Below are 8,049 nucleotides of genomic sequence, written 5' to 3'. Positions count from 1 at the left end.
TGAGGTGATTCACCCTTCTTCCCACTGGATTTCTGTAGTTGCAGAAAGCAAAGAGTAGATAATAGACAATGAGAAGTTAAGGTGATCTGTTTTAAAAGTATGAACACTGTTGAGATTGGATCAAAAAAGGACAACCTAGGTTTGATTAATCAAACAAATTAAACAGCTCTCTGAAGGGAGAGGATGGTGTTCTTTAAAGACCTAAACTCTAAGGAGCTCAAGAAATCCAAGCTAGGGAGATTTATATATTCATTCATTCATTCATTCATTCTTGTGCAGGAGACTTAGCAGGAAGAGGGGATTTCTAATTAGATCCTTCTCCCTTACATCATGTTGCTTGAATAAATCAATATTTGGTATAGCCAACTACATTTTATAGTCAACATATAGTCTACTTCTATTCATTTCTATTTATTTATTTCTATTATAATGATCTTCCCTCTGTTATTCTGTCATGGAAACCAGCTTAATATATCCATGACTTAATTAAGATTTGTCTATAATCCTGATGAAAAACTCTTAGATTTGGGATGAAGAGACCAGGATACTACTACAATTTCTGTCAATTACACTTTACCTTTAAGCAAGACACAAGCCATGTTGTGCCTCCATTATTTGTGTAAAGGATATCATAATCCATACTTTTTCCAGTGGCACAAGATAAATTATATGTATTTGGTTGCCTTTCACCATCACTTAAGGGGCTCTTCAATCTAGAAGTAAGCTCAATTTTTCCCATGTTTCACATAACTACGCTAGACAAAATATGACTACAGTATTCCTCATCACTTGTTCTATGTGATTACATAGGCTCACATAAGTTTAATTACTACTTCTACACAGATAACTCCCAAATCTATATACCCTCTCTCCTGAATTCTAGTCCCTATGACCAATAGCTTGCTAGATATCTTGGCCTGGACATGCCATAGGCATTTCAAATTAAACAAGTCTAAAACAAATCTCATCTTTCTGCTTATACCTTCTCCCCCTCAAAAGTTAGAAAGCCCCACCAGGCTGCTAAGTTATCCTTAATTTTTGAACTCAGTCATCCTTGATTATTCTCAATTTCACCCACCATATTCAATCAATTGCCAAGTCTTGTTCATTCTACCTCCACCTATCTCTTTTCATAAGCATTACCATAGTTAAGGACATCATTTCTCAAATACAAAATGTAGTTGTCTAACCCAAATATTGTTTTATTTGGGCATTAGTATGGGAGAGAGATGTGATTAGAAATCCTCTCCTCCCTTTTAGGAGGCTTTACCCTCCTCCACAAATACAAACAAACAAATCAAATCAAATCAAAACAAACAAAAACTCTCTAGCTTGGATTTCCTTGAGTTCCTTAGGGCTTAGCTATTTAAAAGTTACCACCTCCACTCCTAGAGAGCTGTCTACTATTGCAATAGCTTCTTCTGCTTCCAATATATTTTCTGAATAGATGCCACACCAATCGTTCTGCTCAAAAATTTTCAATGACTCCATATCACGTCTAGGATAAAATGAAAACTTCTTAACCCAATACTTTAAACTTGAGCTCACAGCTAAATTTCCCCCTAATATTCCTCTTTGTATGCTCTACATTCCAACCAAACTGACATCCCTAAATCTGATATTCTATCTTCTCAGCTTATGTCTTTGCACAGTCTGCCCCCATATACCTGGAATGTAGCCCCTCCTCAGTACTTTCACCTTCTTTAGTGACTAGGGTTACCAATCTGCATTTTTGGTGCATGTAGTTGTAACTTGTCCCTGGAAGAAACAGAAGTATAGCATACTCTCTATAGGCCAGTGAACAATTTTCCTTGCCCTCTAGGCTTACTGGAATGAGATCTTCAGTTCTCTGCTGCTCTTGTAACCAGTAAGTCACATGGGTAAATTGTGATTAACTGCCATGGTGATGGAAGTAGACAGAAGGGTTAACAGAGAAACTAAGACCTGGGTTCTTATCAATATTGGGTCACCAGAGGGTTTGAATTCTTATCAACAAATAGTATCAACTGAAGTCTAAGGAAAAGGTGACAGGGGCCATTAATATCCCTGGATGACAGGAAACAGAAACTGTACCTAGAAACCAGATCTTAAAACAAAAAAGATATCCTAAACAGAGAGACCCTTGGGGTCTGAGACGTTAAACATGTTTTAGGAACATGTGCAGAAGGACCAAATGTGTCCTTAAGTTTACCTTATGACATTTAAACCCCAAAAACACACCCCTAGGGAAAAAGGTACCCTCCTTGGGGGACATCTTAGCACCCCAAGAATTCCATCATAGGATATGAACCTTCCACCAGAAGGAGACTAAGATAATAAGGAAATAACCTACATTTTCCACTATAAATATAACCATTTCCATCTCCATGACAGAGACACCTTTGTCCTTTGGTGTTCTCCCTGTGGCTATATGGTCTATTAATAAAACTTAAAATGAAGGCACTGAGTCATGTAATTCTTTGAGATACCTCATGATCAATTCAATGCATCGCTACATCAATAGAAAATTACTTCTTGTTCATAAAATTGTTTCTAAGGCAGTGGAAAGACAGAGAATGAGAAGAAATAAAAGACAGGGGAAAGAGAGGTATAGCACCTCCTTTGCTATATAATAATAATAGCTGGCTAGTTTGGCTTCCATTGTTTAGAGAATCAACCTAAACTATTTGCTGTCAGTTCTCTTTTGAGTTCCCCATCCAGGTGAGGGAATAACAGGTTGGTTTGGTCTATAAAGCCTAGAGATATAAACCTTATAAGCTTTGTGGTTTCTCTGGCTTAATGGGAACACTATTCATAATGAGAAATAACACTTTTAAAATTTCTTTAAGGGTGGTTGTAAGTTGAAAGAACTTATAAATGCTTTGTTTGAGTACAGCAGAGGAGAACATTTGTTCGGTTGGAGAGCAGAGAGGGCCAATATACAAGCAGTCAGCAGTTTCATGTGCAGATATTCCTGAATAGACTAATGACATGCAAATCTGCAATATAGAGTTGTGAGTTACTTGGAGCACTTGGGTTTTCCTTGACCATATGCTTCCCTGAATGTTCTTGAAAGTAGGTGCTCAGTCTCCCTCACAGTGCATTAGTAGGTGAATGTGATTTGGGTTTATATGTAGATAGTGATGTCTTTTATTATTATGCGCTTACTTTAGTATATGAGTATCTATGATATTATCATTAATATTGCTTTTGCCTTTTTGCTTACACATTCTTCTAGCTATCATTACTAAATCGGGTCTTTGCATTAGGGTTAGGGTCTGTAGACTTCTGGAGGAAATGTCAGGTCCTTGTTTACTTATTTATATCTTCTGGGATCTTGCTGCTGTCTTTTTTTTTTTTTTTTTTAGTGAGGCAATTGGGGTTAAGTGACTTGCCTAGGGTCACACAGCTAGTAAGTGTTAAGTGTCTGAGGCCAGATTTGAACTCAGGTACTCCTGACTCCAGGGCCGGTGCTCTATCCACTGCGCCATCTAGCTGCCCCTACGCCATCTAGCTGCCCCTGCGCCATCTAGCTGCCCCTGCTGCTGTCTTCTATATGTATGGGGTGCTGTATTATTCAAGTATTTCAGGAGCAGCTCAGGCCAGGTATGTACAAATTTCCAGGGTTTCCTAAGCAGGTTGATCTAGGGTAAAACCTGATTGCTGCCCTCCTACTCTGAGTTTCACCACCAGTAATCAGGTAGTTAGGGTCTGGACAGCACAACTTCAGGTTTGCCCTTGATTGAAATGCTTGCAGAATTCTGCTGGTTTCAGATACTATACACTTTCTAGAAGGCTCTACAAGTTCAGACCAACAGAATTGCTGACTCCCCATTGGATTGAGCTCCCTGTCCTGGTCACTCACACTTCTTATTCCTGATTATCTTATCTCTCTGACCTCTACTTCGCTATCTTTTTTTGCTGGATCTTCATCCATGTCATGCCCGTTAACCTTACTTCCTTTTCATTTGATAATATCATAAACTTTCATAGTTTCAACTATCATTTCTATGCAGACGATCTTCACATCTATTTGTTTAGCCCAATCTCTTTCCCAGCTTCTAGTCTAGCATCTCTGACTGCCTATCTCAAACATCTTGAACTGGATGTCTTGTAGACACCTTCAACTCAACATGTCAAGAATTCAGCTCATTTTTTCTCCCTAAACCATCCTCTGTTCCTAGCTTCCCTATTACTGTCAAGGGTGCCACCATTCTTCCAGTCACCCAGACTCACAAACTAGGTATCACATTCAATTTCTCAGTCTCTTTCACTGCTCACCCTACATATCCAATCAGTTGTCAAGTCCTATCATTTCCACCTTCAAAATAAATTTTACATATGCCTCTTCTCTTCTAGCACTTCTACCATCATGGTTCAGGCTCTGATCCTTGCCTCACATATCTCCTCACTCCATGCCATCCTCTATTCATCTGTTAAATTGATGTTAAAATACAGGTCTGACCATGTCACCCCTTTCACCCTACTCTAATGACTCCCTATTGCTTCTAGAATCAAATATAAAATTGTCTTTTTGGTTTGTAAAGTCCTCCATAACCTAGTTCCTTCCTATCTTTTCAGACTTTTTATACCTCATTCCTCATGATGTATTCTGTGATCATGTTTCTTGAACTTGACACTTCTTCTCTGGACTCCCCGTGTTTTCACTGACTATTCCCCATGCCTAGAACTCTCTTCCTGCCCATCTCTACCTCCTAGATTCCCTAACTCCCTTCAAGTCTCAGCTAAAGTCTCACCTTCTGCAGCTTTTCCTAATCCTCTTTGATCTTAGTGCCTTCCCTCTGAGGCTCTCCTCAACTGATCCTGTCAAAACTTGTTTGCACTTAGTTGTTTATACATTGTCTCCCCTTTTAGACTGTGAGCTCATTGAGAGCAGAGACTATTTTTTGTCTTTGTGTCTCTAGGACTTGGCACACAGCATCTGGCATTTAGCAGGACCTTAATAAATGCTGGTTGACTAGCTGACTGCAGGGGGCAGCCCCTTACCTAGGCACGGGCTGCCTCCTTACTCCACACTGTATCTGAAACTCAGCTCTGGGGTTTGAGTGACACAGCTGCTTGTTGGCTCAGGTTTTTTTCTCTCGCTATCCTGGAATAATGACTTGCTGTGCTGTATCCTTGGCTTTTTGGAATATTACTTAGTCTGGGGTTCTTTCCTAGATGTTTGGAGGAGTTGCAGAAGAGAGAGAGAGAGAGAGCCAGGCTATACTGCTTCTTCCTACTCTGTCATCTCAGCTGGTTCTTTCAAACTTGCCCCTCTACCAAATTTCCCTATTTCTCTGGAAGGTTTTATAACCTCAGCATTATCCTTGTCTCCTTACTCTCCCTTACCTCTCACATCCAATCAGCTGCCAAACCTTGCCATTTCTATCTTCCCTATATCTCTTACATCCAACAACCCCTTCTCTCTGGGTCACGTAGCTACTACCTTAACTCAGACTTTCATTACCTCTTGATGATTGCAATAACCTGTTAATTGGTCTGCTTCAGGTTTCTTCTGGATTCCAGTCAATTCTACACACCGATGCCTATGATCTAATCATGTGACTCCCCTATGCTAATGCCTTATAAACTCATCTGTTTAGCTTTTAAGTCCCATACAACTTGCCCCTAATTTATCTTTCTAGACTTTCTGGACATTACCCCACCTCTCTCACTCTTTTATCTAGCCAAACTAGTTTTCTTTCTGCTACTTCCACCCAACACTCCATCTCTGGTATTAATTTCTTTGCAGTGGCCATCCTCATGCTTGGAATTCACTTCTTTCTTACCCCCGTCTCCCACAGTCCCTCTCTTCCTTTAAGAAGCACCATGAGGGGGGCAGCCTAGGTGGCACAGTGGATAGAGCACGGGCCCTGGAGTCAGGAGGACCTGAGTTCAAATTTGGCCTCAGACACTTGACACTTACTGGCTGTGTGACCCTGGGCAAGTCACTTAACCTCATTGCCCTGCAAAAACAAACAAACAAAGAAAAAAAGAAGCACCATGAGGACCATCTTCTACATAAAGCCGTTCCCAATCTCGTCATCTACTAGTGTCCCTCTTCCCAAACCATTTTGTATTTACCTATTTATATTTGTATTGTTTACTTTGCTTGTTTACTTTATACTTATGCTATATCAGTTTTAAAATAGAATTTTATTGATCTTTCATTTTTATGTTGACTCAATTCCCCCCTTACCTTTCCTTTTCTTCTGTCCCAGAGAGTCATTTCACATAACAAATAATTTTTAAAAATAAAAAAGAAGAGAAAAAAATCATCAAAATTCATCAATTCATGAAAAAGATCCAAGATTATATTCAATTGTCTATATTCTTGGGCCTTCACCCCTCACCCCCCCCCCCATACACCTCTGCAAAGAAGTAGAGGGAGGTGTTTTCTCATATCTCTTCTTTGGGGTAAAACTTATTCTTTATAATTTCACAATATTGATTTTTTATTATTTTGTAGTTGTTCTTTTTTTTTTTTTTTTTTAGTGAGGCAATTGGGGTTAAGTGACTTGCCCAGGGTCACACAGCTAGTAAGTGTTAAGTGTCTCAGGCCGGATTTGAACTCAGGTACTCCTGAATCTAGGGCCGGTGCTCTATCCACTGTGCCACCTAGCTGCCCCTGTAGTTGTTCTTTTAATTTACAGTGTTGTAGCTACTGTGTATATTGCTTTCCTGTCTCTACTTATTTTGCTTTTCTTCAGTTTATATGCCTTTCCATGTCTTTGTATATGAATCATGTTAATTTCTCACAGTGTAATAATAGTATCCCATTACATTCAAGTCCCATAATTTATCTAGCTAGTTTCTTATTGATGGACATCTACTTTGTTTCCAGTCCTTTGCTAACACAAAAAGTACTGCTTGACATGTTTTGGTGTATATAGAGCTTTTCTTATTGTCAGTCACTTCCTTTCTGTACCTGCTTAGCAGTGGAATTTTTGGATCAAAAGGTAGTGATGTTTTAACTTCTTTATTTGTAGAATGTCTAATTGTTTTCCAAAATAATTGTACCAATTCACTGCTCCATCAAAAATGTTGATATGTATATATATTTTGAACACTAAATTCTTCTCTGTCTGTCTCTCTCATCAGAATGTAGATTCTTTGTGAGAAGGAATGATTTCATTCTTTGTACTTTCATCCTCAGCACTTAGCATAGTGCCTAACACACATTAAGTGCTTGAAAAAAAATTTGATAATTCATTATTTTGTGATATAAAGGTATTATTTTATGTTAATGCAACCTAATTTATTCATATATCTTGATTTATAGATTGTTTCCTTTCCCCCTATTTTCTTTTTAGCCTGCAACATCTTAATGTTTAGAATCTCCAGGGTCAGCAAAGCAAGTCAATAAGTATTTATTAAACACTATGTTCCTGGCACCATGGTCAGCCTTGGGAATACGAAAAGAAGTAGAAAGTAGTCCCTGGCCTCAAGAAGCTTACATTCCAAATAGGAAAGAGGAAACGCAAAAGAAAGCTGAAAAGAGGGCAAGTTTGGATTGAAAGTACCTGGATAGGACATGGTAGAGAAAATTAGAAGAATGAGGAGTGGAAACTGTGACTGATGTGGGCATTTTACTTAAAATGGAGTCCCTTTGATGAACTGAACAATCAGAGAAAGGGGCTGCAAGGGAAGAGAGGGAGAAATTTGTCTCTGGTATGAACTTCTAGGTTGAGGAAACTTCTGTGGCAAGACAAAGATGAACAGAGAGTTGGGAGTGGAGTGTGGAGAGGAATGACCTTCTAGAGGGTAGTCCTCAACTCCTGGCAGAAATTCTGAGACTACAATGAGCATATAGAGATTGCACACAACAGTATGGAATGACTCTATGGCCTGTCACATGTTACCTCTGGAGAATCACTTTTGGTCAGTTTTTTCTTTTGTAAAATTACAGGGTTAAAGTAAATAACCCGTGGGATCCTTCTTGCTCTAAACTGTATGGGATCTGTGGGGTTTGCCTTACATTACTTAACTGGGGAGATTATTGACCCAAACAGTTTAATTTAGTTCAGCCAAACTCAAAAAAGAAGGTTCTTAAAGACAAAAACAATA

This window comes from Dromiciops gliroides, chromosome 2 (genome assembly GCF_019393635.1).
Source record: "Dromiciops gliroides isolate mDroGli1 chromosome 2, mDroGli1.pri, whole genome shotgun sequence".
Lineage (NCBI taxonomy): Eukaryota > Metazoa > Chordata > Mammalia > Microbiotheria > Microbiotheriidae > Dromiciops > Dromiciops gliroides.
The sequence above is the reverse complement of the archived record's forward strand: the minus strand, read 5'-3'. Positions refer to the sequence as shown.